A 13,151-nucleotide genomic window follows, 5' to 3' on the forward strand; every position below is an offset into this window, starting at 1 on the left:
AGCAATTGGGCTGTAAGCTTGTTGTTGGTATTAGTCTTGTCTCCTTAAGTTTTTAAACTCTGAAATAATTTCAGCTTTCCAGAGAAGTTATAACACTTGAGAAAGAATCTCTCTATGCCAAGGTTTCCCAGTACTGAGTTCATCATGTTGTTCTGTCTTTTTCTTAACACACACACACACACACACACACACACACACACACACACACACACACACAGTTTTTTCCTCTCATGTGCACACATGGTTTTTTCTTTCTCACGTGCACACACGCAGTTTCTGTTTCTCACACAGTCTCACACAGCATTTTTCTCTCACATGCACACCCATGTTTTTCTGGATAGTGTGAGAATAATGAGTTGGACATGATGCTTCTTCATTCTAAAATACCTATGGCATATTTTAAAGGAACATGATGGAGATGAAGCATGGTATGATTGTGTTATCTAATTGATAGGCTCTGTTTGTATTTGCTCAGTTATTACACTAATTCCCTTGGTAAGAAAACACGTCTTTAAGCCGGTGGTTGGTGGCACACACCTTTAATCCCAGCACTCGGGAGGCAGAGGCAGGTGGATCTCTGTGAGTTCGATACCAGCCTGGTCTACAGAGTGAGTTCCAGGACAGCCTCCAGAACAATACAGAGAAACCCTGTCTCGAAAAACCAAAAAAAAAAAAAAAAAAAAAAAAAACCAACAACAACAAAACACCAAAAACAAACAACCAAAAACAAAACACATCTTTAATTATGACCCTTTAAGGCTCAGATTCTGTCTGTGTTTACACCATTACCTGGGTTGTCTCATTTCTTAACTCTTCTTATGAAATCTGGGACATGAGGACCAGGGAGATGGCTTAGTTGGTGATGTGTTTGTCCTACAAGCATGAGGAGCTGAATCCAGACACCCAGCAGCCACAGAAAGCCGGATATAAGTCAGACACATTCTGACCTCCCCATCAGGAGGCAGAGGCAGAGGCAGGTGGATCTCTGTGATTAGGAGGCCAACAAGCTTTACAAAGTGAGTTCCAGGACAGCCAAGGCTGTTACACAGAGAAACCCTGTCTTGAAAATGCCCCCACCCCTCAAACTGTGAGACAAGAACCCAAAAAACTGGATACGGTAGCGAATTCCTATAACCCCATTGATGGGAAGCTGAGATAGGTTGATCCCTGAGGCTCACCAGCCAGGCTAGCCAATGAGTGTGCTCTGCATATAGTGAGAGGATAAGTTGACTATCTCAAAACAAAAGTGGAGAGTGATGGAGGAATTACATGCAGCCTGGACCAGTGGTCTGAACACAGGCACACATACCCCAACAATAAATAATATAATATTAAAAGCAAATTTGAGGCTGGTGTAGTGGCACACACCTTTAATCCCAGCACTGGGCAGGTAGAATTAGGCTAGCCTGGTCTATGTAGTGAATACTAGGTCAGCCAGAGCTTCACATGAAACCCTGTCTCAAAAACAAACAAGCAAATTAGAAACTGCCTTTTGTGACTTTGCCTTTGAGCAAAGCCGCTTACTTTTATCACCCTCTGATTGGCCTTGTATGATATCGCCTTGTAGTTCCTGTTGTCCGCTCTTTGTTAAAGCTATGTGCCCTGGTTCTGGTTCTTGTGGTACATTTGGGTCTTTGATCTGACACTGTTACTGAGGAAGAGAAGATTTTGCACACTGCCCTAATGAGCACCTTTTTCTAAATTATAGATGTACTATTGCACTGATGTTATATACATCATAGGACATTCCCTAGTACAAATTCTAAGAGGCATTAATATTTATACAAAATGCATATTTTGTGTATGCAAATAAATACCCATGTATGTGAGTCCCTACTTCTTTTGTTGTTGAAGCAGGCCAGTGCCTGGGACTTCAGTCAGTTCTCCATGGGGTGAAGCATTTGTTGCATTATAGATTGGCATTTCTTTTCCTGTCCGTCCGTCCGTCCATCTGTCCGTCCGTCTAGGAACTCCTTCAATACAGGGACCAGGAAACTACAGCCTGGGACTGTGGTATAGGCTTGCTTTGTGCAGCCACTGAGCTATGAAAATGATACTGTTTAGCCCGATGTTGTAGTTTCGGGCTTCCGTCCCAGCACCTGGAGGCAGATCCCTGTGAATTTGAGTCTAGCTGGGATTACACAGTGCCCTCCCCACAAAAGTAAAGTTAAACATACGTTTATACATATTTTAATCGTTGAAACTATTTTTTAAGGTTTATTTCTTGATGAGAATCTAAAATAGTCATCCAAATTTATCTTTAAATATTTATAATTGGAGGGGCTAGGATATGGCTCAGTGGTGAAGAACTCTGTTTTTCCAGAGGTTCCTGATTCAGTTCCCAGCACCCACATGGCAGCTTACAACCACCTGCAGCCCGAATTCCAGGGGATCCCATTACCTTCTCTGGCCTTCTCCAGCACCAGACACACATGCTGTACATAGACATACATGCAGCCAAACACCCGTACACATATCATAATAAATGAAAAGAAAGTAAGAATTTTTTTTATATGGATTATGTGCCTGGGTCTGTGCACAAGAGTTGAGGGTGCCTGGAGAGGCCTCTGGTATCAGGTTTCGCTGGAGCTGCAGTTATGGGCAGGTGGGAGCCACCTGATGTAGGTGCTGGGAATCTAATTTGGGGTCTCTGGAAGAGTTTTCCTGCCAGTTCCCCAGCCCTGAAATGAAATTTTAAATCATTCAAAGAAGTAAAAGTCCTATGCTATTCAAACTGCAGGCATATAAATAAAGTTTTATTGGAACATGGCCAAAACATTGGCTTGTAGGAGGCTTCGTGATGGTTAAAGTACTACAGCCTGTATGCTACAGCTATTTATAGAAGGCTGCCAACTCCTACCTTGAAGCCCTAATTTTAATGCAGTGATCACTTTTTGTTAATGAACGATCTCTTCCAGGCCCTGCAGCTAGTCACTTGTATGTATTAATTCAACCCTTACCGCAGCACCACAGTGCAGGGATTTCATAGATGTCTGCCTTATAGAGAGGAAGATTCCTCCTGTGATACACCTGAGTTAGGTGCTTCCTGCTGCTCTTTTTCATCTTGGCTCCTGATGATTCAAGGTGACTCAAGGCCATGTTGACCTTTAATAATTCAGGTGGCTGTCGAGGACTGGCGATGTATGTGGGGCTTAGGACACTGGGCTGGACAGTGTGGTTAAGACTGTAGAGTTCATTGCTTTATCTGTTACCCTCTGCATAGACATGACATGACTACTGGGGAGGCGTCTAAGATGGTGAGGGTGACTCTGTTGATAGATTGGTGCCTCAGCTCAGTATGGAAACTGAAGTACAGTATGGGCACATGGGCAGAGTCAATTATTGCATTGGATTTACAGAGAAAGCCTCCTCAAGCTGGGCTTGGCCAAGAGACCCAAAGCCTCAGGAACTCGGTGGAAGGAACTGAGCCACTAAGTAGGCAAGAAACTGGGCAGGAGTCACGGGGCATCAGAAATGTTTTTGCCTGATGTGTACTGTCCATGGACACTGAGCGAGGATCCTTGTCTCTGGGATCCTTAGTCTGCATTTTAGTTTCTGACAGATGGGAATAGCCAGGAGTGGGTATCTCCCTGGGATAAGAAACATGGCACTTGTTCTTTCTTGAATTAGAATTCTGTTCTTAATTTACAAATATGTTCTTTTCCAGAGCATTTCAGTTACATCTTCACCCTTTTTTCACCGCTCTCCCACAATAGGAAGCTATTCCAGCAGATTTACACCCATAAATATAGGAACACAAAGATGGTTTTTACACAAATGATGTTGTATTTATCATCTATCCCTTGCTTTTTATTAACCAGCAAGTTAAAAAAGTTGTTTGCCTCATGCATATCAGCACTGTCCTTTTAATAGCTGTGTGGTATTCCACTGTTGAAAATACGTCATAGAAATGATTAGGTTCTTACCTACTTCTAGTCATTAAGGCCACTTCACGAAGTTTTTGTATGCATTTCCTTGAGTGCTCATTTGCCAATATTTGTTTAAAGTTGAGCTACAGTGTACTAGGGGGTCTTGGCTTTACCTGGGTCCTTGGATAACATACCGCGTCACCCTGCAGTGTGTGTTCTTTCCTGCTGATGGGTGGGGCATGGGGGGCAGAAAAGGCGAGGCGTGCAGAGCCCGGACACGGTGGGACAGATGTGCTTGTCTGCAGCTTCCCCCCATGCACTCTGGGTGCCTCCACCCCTGTCAGGACAGGCACCTGTGCAGCCCTGCGTCCTTTCAGCCCAGGATCGGCATTTCCTTTGTTTGTCAGGTTAGGGTGGGGGAGGGAGGAGAGAGAAGGAGACAGAGGAAGGGGGCCTGAGAACTGTGCTTCTGTGGGTGGGAACTGCTTGAAGTCTATTCCCTCAATCGACTCTCGGCACTGCTCCCCCTTCTTAGCCAAAGTGCACCAGATCTCAGAAGTTGGAGATGAATGACGTTTTCATTGTAATCTCTTGCCTTTACTCAGACGCTCTGTTCTCTTTATCCTCTGACGGAGGCATTTTTATGAGGAGATGTTAGGAAGGGGGTAGTGGTCAGGGAAACCACAGAACACAGAGAAGCACTGTCAGGCCGCATGCTTATCTTCTCTCAGGACTGGAAATAACTGGTATGCTGCAATTAGCTAGCTGGTCCTCCTCAGGACCTCATTTCTTCCAGACTTCAAGGCGACAGGAAAGATGCACAGTTTGTGCATTCTCACAGCAAACGGCTTCTCTTTTCCCCTTAAGTAGTCAGAGCTTTGTCAGCAGTGTAGACAGAAGATGGACAGCTGTGTTTAAAAACTAAGACACATCCCAGGGTGCTAACTGTGGCATGGAGTGAATATGTATTGATTGTTAGAATTATTTCTTAAGAATGCCATTTCAAAAGCAGAGCTAGGTACTGAGCCAGCATGTTTCTTGTGTGTGTGTGTGTGTGTGTGTGTGTGTGTGTGTGTGTGTGTATGTGTATGTATGTATTTGTAGGCCAGAGTTTGACTTCTCAGAGTCTCAGAGTTCACAGATTGATTAAACTGTCTGGCCAACAAACTCTTGGGATCCATGTGCCTCTTCCTTTCCAGTACAAGGAGTACAAGTGTGTGCCAACACACCTGTCTTGTGTGTAGTTGCTAGGACTCGAAGGTAGGTCCTCATGCCTGGTTAACTCTGTTGCTAACCTATTCTCAAGTGTTTGGATAAATGAGCTAGTATTAGAAAGCATGATTGTCAAATCAGAATGTCACCAACCACACTGGCTTTAAACCCAGAGAGGATGAACCTCTCACCCAGGAGCGATAGGTGGCTTGTGGCCCAGGGTCCTGCATCTCACCTATGCAGGCACAATGGGGATTGTGACTTACAAAGACGTCTATTACCTCATTCTTGACTGACATGAAATGAGCTGGTGGCTGAGACAACCTCAAGGAAGCGGGGCAGACCTCTGTTGTACCTCTGGGCCACCAGGACTCTGCACAGAGAACTGCCGGTTGTCAAGTGCAGGGCGTTTGTAGGACAAGGCCAACTCCAGAGGTTGAGTGACTTGCCCTCACTCACCACAATTCAAGATTTGCTAATGCATACCCACCGGGGACGCTGGTGCTGTTTGTTAGCTGAGTGGGTGTTAAGTACCTACTCCATGGCACAGGGCTGTGCGGGATGGGTTGTGGGGTCTTGGACCTGGGTAGCGCTTCACTTGGCTGCGATTTACGCTCTGCTAATAATCCGGATGCCTAGCTCTTATCAATAAAGCATGGCAGGGCAGTCTGCCAGTGTGCTTAGGGAAATAGTTTACAGGAAGAGACACAATGTTGAAACAAAATGCCCTGATCTCAGCAGAGCCAGGTCTGAAATCCACAGGGAATGGTTACAGTTAGCTCACGTTTAAAAAGAAAAGCGGTCCCTAGTCTGTTGGGGGAGAATGAAGGCTGTTTTTTTTTCATTCCAGGTGAAAAGGGAAGAGAGCCTGTCTATGTACAGGTGTTTGTCATTTAGTCAAAACGCAGATGACGCCTGCTTTTCAGCTTGCGCCTCGGCTGCGTGCACCTGCATACAGAGAGCAACAGCCACATCTCCCTTCTGGACAGAAGCAACAAGATGTGGGGCTGCTTTTGTGTCGTGCATGATGGCGTCACCTTCGGCTCTGAGGATCTGCCATGGCATATGTTAGCATTTCTGTAAACCACTGAATTTGAGTCACAGTTTTATACGTACCTGATTTGTATAATAGATGAGAAATTTACCAATATTTCCATCACAGTCAAAGCTTAGATAACATATGCAGAGTTTGTTTTCTTCTCAGCAATGAAAGAAAGTTTTCTTTTTGAAGCTTTTGAATAAACCATCAATAAAAAAATTAGCATCACTCTGTTTTTGATCTAAACCAGCTGATATGGCCCCATCACAATGGGCTGGGCCCTCCTCTATCAATCACCATTTAAGAAATGGCTTACAGGCTTGCTTACAGCCAGGTCTTATAGAAGCATTTTCTCAATTCAGGTTCTCTCCTCTCTCTGACTCTAGCTTATGTCAAGTTGACATACAACTAGCCAGTACAATAATAAAGTTTTCTTTTTAAAAGAAGTTACCTAAAATAGTACTGTGTGATACTTTTATTTTATCTATTTGCTTTCTTTAAAGATTTATTTTTAGTTTATGTACATGTATCATGCTCATGCAGTGGCTGAGGAGCCCATAAGAGGGCGCCAGAGTTCCCGGAACCAGAGTGACAGACGAGTGTGAGCTGCCATGCTGGTGTTGGGAACTGAACCTGGGCAGTTGCTCTTAACTGTTGAGATCTCTCGTCAGCCCCCAAAGGTGTGCAGACCCCCTTTGCTTTATCTGTACTGTACTCTAGAGACAAACCCGGGCGGGGAGACATTCATTTTAGAGACAGGTGTGATGTTCACAATTGGTATTGGTTTTAGAAATGCAAAGTGCATACTTTAAAAATTGATTTTCTGGGCCTGAAGAGATGGTTCAATGGTTAGAGCACAAGACCGGTTTGGTTCCCAGCACCCACATGGTCGATCTTCAGTTCCGGGGATGCAACACTCACTTCTGACCTCTGCAGGTACCAGGCATACACATGGTGCAGACACACACACGTACACACTTATAGACACAAAATAGTCAGTAAATCATATATGCATATATGTATATGGCACACATATACTCATACAAAATAAAAGAATGAAATCATATATATATACACACACATATATATATGAATATATAACTGATCTTTCTGTTAACGCTGGCCCATAGATATTTCAGAGCAGGGAGCTCTCTCCCTCTTGTTTTCTGGTGCTGGGAACTGGAGTCTGACTGCCCTGAGCTGAGCGTGTACTGTTGTCACTTATTTTGGGGATGAATAGACAGAGAAAGGCGACCCCTGTGTTTACCTTCTCATTCATTGTGGCTTCTTTTGAAACAGGCCTCACTGTGTTGTCCAGGCTGGCCTTGAGTTGCAGTGATCCTCCTGCCTCAGCCTCCCAAGCATTGGAATCATCAGATTGAGTCATTGCTGTCCCCTGCTAGTTTTATAAAACCACTAAACTCCTGCGAATATGCACGTGTAGCTTACAATTATGAGGGCTTTGTATTGGGTAAATGTTCCGTTTCCTATGTGTGAGACAATGTCTGTTCCATTTAAATAAGGGCCAGAATCTCTTTGGACAAACAAAACACCAAGGCAGTATTTTTTCTAGTTTAGAAAAATTCACATGAAACATTCAGCAGGGCCTCTTACTTGAAAAAAAACGGCAGCCGAGCCAATGCTTACTGTCTGAATGAGGCTTTAAGACGGGACTCTTGATTTTGGTCTAGAGAACCTTTCTCTTGTTCCTAAAGACAAAACTGAGGTCAGAGACGTCTGAGGGCCATCAGAGGTCGCACTGAAGTGGCGACAAGAGTGTGTCTGAAACTAAAGTCTTTCAGCTGCTGCTTCCTTTTGTTATCTCTGCTTTTCCCCCCTCAAGACAGGGCTTCTCCATGTATCCCTAGCTGTCCCACTCTGTAGTCCAGGCTGGTCTTGAACTTAGGCATCTATCTGCCTTCGGAGTGCTGGGATTAAAGGTGTGTACCACCCCACCTGGCACAGTTGCTGCTTTCTGATTGGCCGCTGTCTGACAAAAGTTCCATGGATGAGAGTTATTACATGGGGGAGCATGCAGAGCCGTGACCACTCCTCTGATGGAGGCCATTCCCTCAAGGGTTTTTAGCCTTCACTCCATTTAGCTTCACTCTCTTTCCCCCCTAAAGATTCATTTTTATTTTTTTATGTGTGAATGTATGGTCTGTGTGTATATGTGCCTATGGAGACCAAAAGAGGGTGTCCACTCCCTGGAAGTTGTAGTTATAGGTGGTGGTGAACCACCTAACAAGGTACTGGGAACTGAACTTCTAGAGCAGGGAGAGCTCTTACCAAACCACTGAGCCATCTCTCCAAGCCCAACCCTTATTCTTTGTCACTGTCACTGCTATACCAAAGTACCTAATGTGGGTCGTTTACAATGAGCAGAGAGCATAGGTTCACGTTTCTGAAATATGTGAAGCCCAGTGACGGGACTGACATCCACCAGAGCCTGCCTGCCTGCTTCAGGATATCACAGTGAGGAGACTGAGGCCGCACTCAAGGAGGCATGGCTGCCCAGCTTAACCCATCCTCTCAAAGCAGCTAACCCGCTTTCAGGACTTGAATCCATTGTCATGGAAGCAATGCCCTACGACCCCCACACTTCCTGTTACATATCCCTTCTGCTGGGATAACATTTGTAACTCGTGAACTATAGGAGACATATCCAAATCATAAGCCTGTGTATGTGATTGACATAAATGATATAGAACATTTACTGTTGAATTTTGCTTTTCCTGGTCTGTCACCTTAATGCCATTGTTTGCCCACGGAGTCCTAGGGCAGCAAACTTAAAGGTTCTGATATAGCCCTCACACATGTAGGGTTTAGTGCTAGGCTGTTACCCTAAAGGGGTGTTAACATCCTGTATGTTTTTTGTCCGTGTCATGTGTAGTCCTTTAAAATGGATGATAGTCTCCCTGTAGTCTGTGGAGCAGGGTGTACGTTTCGTTACCCACCCCTTTGTGGTCTCTTTGTTTTGTTGGTTTATTCCTTTCTGGAAGAGTGAATGTGTTGCAGTGTCCCATATTGGAAACATGAGATATTCTAAATCCTAAGAGACACCGTCTCTTCCCTTTGCCTATCGGAGACCATTATTCCATCCCCTTACCCTAATTAGCTTGGTTAGTGGACATGAAGCAGTTAGAGCTCAAAGCTGACCACCAAGGAAAGATAAAAAGGCTTTCCCCAATCAAAGGGGGTAGCTGGTCTTTGCACAGTGGACATCTTTCACCCACCATCCCAGGAAACCCCTGAGGCGGGTTTTCAAAAGTCGTGGCTCTGTGACCTAGAGTATCACCTCTCCCATTCTTGATTCAAGCCCATTCTTGAATAAGACATGGTCTCTGCAAGGCATAACCTATAAAAATATACAGCTGGGCATGTTCAGTTAGAGTGCTTGCCAACTATGCATAAGGCCCTGGGTTCCATTTCCTGTAACTATAACCCACATGTGGTGGCTCACACCCGTAACCCGAGTATGACATGTGGAGACAGGATCATCAGGTCATCTTCGCTACCCAGTGAGTTCAAGGCCACTGTGGGCCACGTGAGGACATGTGTCAAAATAAAATCATAACTCACCCTCCATGCTGAGAATAGAGGCAGTCAAGGTGAGTGGCCTTCCCCCAGGAAAGGACCAAGGACGTTGTCTCACAGCTCAGCTGACACATCATCTGGTCTTTTTGTCCCATGGTTTCCTATAAACTGTAAAACGGCCACAGGCAGGCAGTTTGACGAAAGTATGCATGGATTCACCATTTTCCTTTCCCCATTGCTGTTTCCTAATTTCTTTTGAAATATGTGGATGCTAAGGAGATACGTCTGACTGGGAATATGGAGGCCACAACACACTAATGCGACACGTCCATCTCCCAAGTCTCAGTTGACTTGCAGTGGTTCTCAACTTCCCTAATGCTGCAATCCTTTAATACAGCTCCTCATGCTGTGGGGACCCCAAGCATAACGTTATTTTCCTTACTACTGCCTAACTAATTTTGCTACTGTTATGAATCATAATGCGAATAAATATCTATGCTTTCTGATGGTCTTAGGCGGTCCCTTTGAAAGGGTCATCTGACCCCCAAAGGGGTCATGGCCCACAGGTCGAGAGCAGCTCTAAGTCTTAGTGTCACAAGACTATTGCCCAGGAACTTGGGTGTGATACAAGCAACTTTCTAAGCTTGTTTGGTGGAGGAGTGTGCCAGGTCCTCCATAGCAGTTTATTGGCCTGGTGTGGCCTAAACAATAAAGATGTATCATCTCACTCCTGAGATCAAGGCATGGGCAGGCCTGCTTGTTTCTCCCGATTGTTTGCCTAAGGGATAGGGACTTTATAGGCCATGTTTGGCTGTCAGAAGAACTGCCTCCATGTCTATCTCCATGGCCATGTATGTGTCCCTCTAAATTCCTCTGTTTTATAAAGAATACCAACACATTGGCTTAAGGTCATCCCTAATGACTTACTAAGTCAGTATGTCTGCAGTTGTTTGAGGCCAGGCTCTGAGGCACTGACAGTTATGCTGCAGGAAGTTTAGGGAACACAGTTCAGTCCATAACGGTTATCAGTTTAACCAGCTTTGTTTCTAGACTCCGCGATAAGATTGACCCCAATCAGGCAACCTACACATTCAAAATTAGTGAACACCTGCTGTGTTATGAATCTTCTCAGTGTTTTCACATACCTTGCATTCTTTGCCACGGCAGACAAATGCATTTGTGTTTCTGAAAGCTGCAGAGGGCTCATTACTAGAATAAAAGAGAACGAACCCTCGAGACAAATGGACACTGCTGAATCCACTGCTCATCTTTTTCTTCTGGGTCCCCAAAGCGCCATAAGTATAACCTCCAGTCACACGTGGGAACACTCTGGTTTCAATCAAGCCCAGTGGGTGGCAGTTACAACAGAACATGCAGTAAGTCATTCCAGAAAATGTGGGCTGTACATTTTGGGCAATTCAAAGGATTTGTCAAGGGTAATTTTGACAGGCTGATACTTTAAAACTGACTTTTTTTTTTTGAGACTGGTACCCAGTCCGGCCTAAACTGGCTGTGTACTGTAGGATCGCCGTGAACTCCCGGCTCCTGTGTTTCCTCTTTCCCAGCCTGGGGTTATGGCTATGCATCACCACACTCAGTTTATGCGGTAAAGGGGGTCCAACCAAGCCCTTCCCTGGTAGGCAAACATTTTACCAACTGAGCTATCTCTCCAAGCCCCAGCTAGGCACTGACTTTTGACTTTAATTTCTTACTGTAGTTTGGTGATGCTGTATTTTCATTTGTTAGATGTCTTTAAGACCACTTTTGGTAGTAGAACCTGTTTTGTTAATGAAATCTTACTGTATATTATAGTGAATCAGACAACTTAAAAAGTGGTGGTGGTGGGGGAGTCCAGGCTGCTACTTTGAGCTCATTTATCCAGAACAGTCAGAACGACATTGAGAAACCATAGGATGAGAGTGTGTTTGTGTGCCCTGTGCAAGCTTTAACCCCTAGAGGAGAATTTCACGGAGTAAATGTATAATATGTTTTAGGTGATCTCAGGTCTTTATGCATCAAAGTGGTACTCATGATACGTATCTACATATTATTCAGAACACCAGTGCTGTTTGGATAAGATGGATGCAACTTCTCGGTGGGAGTCCTTTTGCTTCATCTATTGATCTGCCCGCCTGGCATGTCCTGTATGCTGTGCCTCGTTTTAGCCATAAGGAAACGTGGCAGAAACAAGTGGATAGCACCTGGAGGATGGAGATGAGCGTCAGGGAGGAAGTGAGGCAGATAAGGGACACTGAGAGTGGCTGGAGGCAGAAGCCAGGCAGGTTGCCACTCATTTTCAGTGGGCCTCTCTGAAAACAGTTGGCATGAAACATTTAAAGGGGAAAGTGAAGCCTGTGGTGTTGTGGAGCCAATGCCTCATTAACCTGTGTTTCAGTTGATGTTTTGTTGATGGTCAAGAGATCGCTTAGTCCATAAAGTGCTGTAACTCAACCATGACGACCTATCCCTGTAACTGTGCTGGCATGTACCTGTAATCCGTTGCTGTGGAGGCAGAGATAGGTAGATCCCTGGGGCTCAATCGGCCAGCCAGTCTAGTCTCCTTGATGAGTTGCAGGTCACTGAGAGACTGTCTCAAACAAGTGCCTGTGCACTCATACACACTAGGACTCTAGGTAGTGGACCACTTTTTAAGGTTGTGCTGGCTTGAAGATGCTCTGGCTGATTGGTGTTGCTGGACTGTGCCTGGCAAAAGGATGAGAACCATGTGTGTCTCACTTACATGGGTCTCCAGGGTGCCTGGCTCATTATCATTGCTCACCAAACATGTGTCGGTTGAATAAGGAGGATACACTAGCAACCCCTTATTTGTAATTAGACAGTAGCTCAGACACCCAAGAAGAGTTGATAACACAGGCGTTAGGGAAGATTCCCTTCTTCAGGGTGCCCAGTCAGACACACACCCCATTCTTCTGAAGCTGGGGGCCAGGCTTTTTATTTTCATTGTGGATCACACTCCACAGCCCCTTGCTCATCCAAGAGAGGGAAACTGATTTCAAACTACTCCCATATTGGTTAAAAACCCAAACTGCCATGCATGTTTATGGGATCGGGGAGAAGGTGGGTCCACGGTTTCAACTGCAGTAAAACTGGTTTAATTAACACACTGCTATTGTGTGACAGCTGTGTGACCCCACTTCTGCATGGGGGTTGGGTTGGAAGACCGTGTCATGGTTAGGAGGCGTTAAGCACTGTGTGTGTTACCGTGGGATGGTGGATGTTGTCCCTGTCCTGCACAGGGCTGGGAGAAACTGCAGAGGGGATAACACAGGTTCTGAGATCCCTTTTGTTCTCTGCCTTCTCCAACGGTCACTACTTGTGCTCCTGAGAGCATGTTGTCACGTAGTCAGGAATTTGAAAGCTGGTTATTAACCACAATCTTTTAAGACACAGAGCGGTATAAACTTTCATTTAAATTATATTTAAGAAGTAAGGGATACCCCAAATATGTCAACCTTAATTGAATCCCGCTGCAT

General features: G+C 45.0%; 1 protein-coding gene and 1 long non-coding RNA gene across 5 annotated transcripts in view; both read left to right on the forward strand.

The window, feature by feature from the left end:
• Ptprg (protein tyrosine phosphatase receptor type G) overlaps positions 1-13,151 on the forward strand; it is a 664,886-nt gene that overhangs the window by 27,459 nt on the left and 624,276 nt on the right. The window lies entirely within an intron of this gene.
• LOC121140911 lies at positions 2,440-6,342 on the forward strand. The gene is made up of 2 exons (XR_005877859.1): positions 2,440-5,600; positions 5,932-6,342. It is a non-coding gene; the product is annotated as an uncharacterized LOC121140911 (long non-coding RNA).

Source organism: Mesocricetus auratus, unplaced genomic scaffold (assembly GCF_017639785.1).
Source record: "Mesocricetus auratus isolate SY011 unplaced genomic scaffold, BCM_Maur_2.0 Super-Scaffold_100006, whole genome shotgun sequence".
In the NCBI taxonomy this organism is placed as follows: Eukaryota; Metazoa; Chordata; class Mammalia; order Rodentia; family Cricetidae; genus Mesocricetus; species Mesocricetus auratus.